Here is a 1,615-nt window from a genome sequence, read left to right as displayed (position 1 = left end):
TAGTAGTCCCTCCTACTATTATTCCTGCCAAAGTGGATAACCTCACACTTGCTAACATTGTACTCCATCTGCCAGGTCCTCGCCCACTCGCTCAGCCTATCCAGAACCCTCTGCAGACTTTCCACACCCTCTGCACAATTTGCTTTTCCACTCATCTTCATGTCAGCAGCAAATTTCATACCCTACACTCAGCCCCCTCCTCCAGATCATCTGTATAAATGGTAGATGGCTGAGGCCCCAGCACCGATGCCTGCAGCACTCCACTTGTCACCAACCGCCAATCAGAATAGCACTCATTGATACCAACTCTCTGCCTCCTATTAGACAATCCTCTATCTACGCTAACACCTTACCCCCAACTCCTTGCCCCCTAACCTTCTGAAGCAACCTTTTGTGCAGCACCTTATCAAACGCCTTTTGAAAATCGAGAAACTCCACATCTACCGGTTCCCCTCTGTCTACCGCACTAGTCACATCCTCACAGAAATCCAATAAATTCGTCAAACACGACTTCCCCTTAACGAATCCGTGCTGCATCTGCTCTATCAAACCATTCCTTTCCAGGTGCCTCGCTATTTCTTCTTTGATGGTGGATTCAAGCATTTTTCCAACAACAGACGTTAAACTAACCGGCCTATAATTCCCTGCCTTTTGCCTGCTACCTTTTTTAAACAGCGGCGTAACATTAGCCGTTTTCCAATCTTCCGGCACTTCCCCGGAATCCAGCGAAGTTTGGTAAATAATCACTAAGGCATCTACTGTCACCTCTGCCATTTCCTTCAGAACCCTGGGATGCATTCCATCCATTCCTGGGGACTTGTCCACCATAAGTCCCACTAGTTGATCAAGCACTACCTCTCTAGTGACAGTAATTGCATTCAGGCCCTCAACTCCTACCATCCTTCTATCTTTAATATCCGGCAGACTATTCGCGTCCTCCTCCGTGAAGACTGAGGCAAAAAACTTATTTAAGGCCTCATCCATTTCCTCATCTCCTACAACTAAATCCCCCCTCTCATCCTCTAAGGGTCCAACATTCACTCTAGCCAGCCTCCTCCTCTTTATATATTTGTAAAAACTCTTACTGTCCTTTTTTATATTTAGTGCTAGTTTAGTTTCATAGTCTATCCTTCCTTTCTTCATCAACTTCTTAGTTATTCTTTGTTGATTTTTGAACCTCTCCCAATCTTCTACTCGCCCACTACTTTTAGCCACTCTAAACGCATCAGCTTTTAATTTAATACTCTCCTTTATTTCCTTCGATAACCACGGCTGATTATCCCCTCCTTCTTTGCCATTGGAATATATTTCTGCTGAACGCCGAAGATCTCCTTAAAGATCCTTCACTGTTCCTCAGTCGTCCTACCGACCAATCTGCGCCCCCAATCTACATTTGCCAATTCCTCTCTCATCCTATTGTACTCCCCTCTGTTCAAACAGAGGACACATGTCCGGGACCCTACTTTCTCATCCTCCATCTGCATCAAAAACTCAACCATACAATGATCACTTGTCCCAAGAGGATCCCTCACAAGATCCCTAATTCTTCCTGCCTCGTTACACAACACCAGATCTAAGATAGCTCGCTCCCTCGTTGGTTCCGTCACACACTGTT

The sequence above is a fragment of the Carcharhinus amblyrhynchos genome, chromosome 5, assembly GCF_965287045.1.
Source record: "Carcharhinus amblyrhynchos chromosome 5, sCarAmb.v2.hapA, whole genome shotgun sequence".
NCBI lineage: Eukaryota > Metazoa > Chordata > Chondrichthyes > Carcharhiniformes > Carcharhinidae > Carcharhinus > Carcharhinus amblyrhynchos.
The sequence above is the reverse complement of the archived record's forward strand: the minus strand, read 5'-3'. Positions refer to the sequence as shown.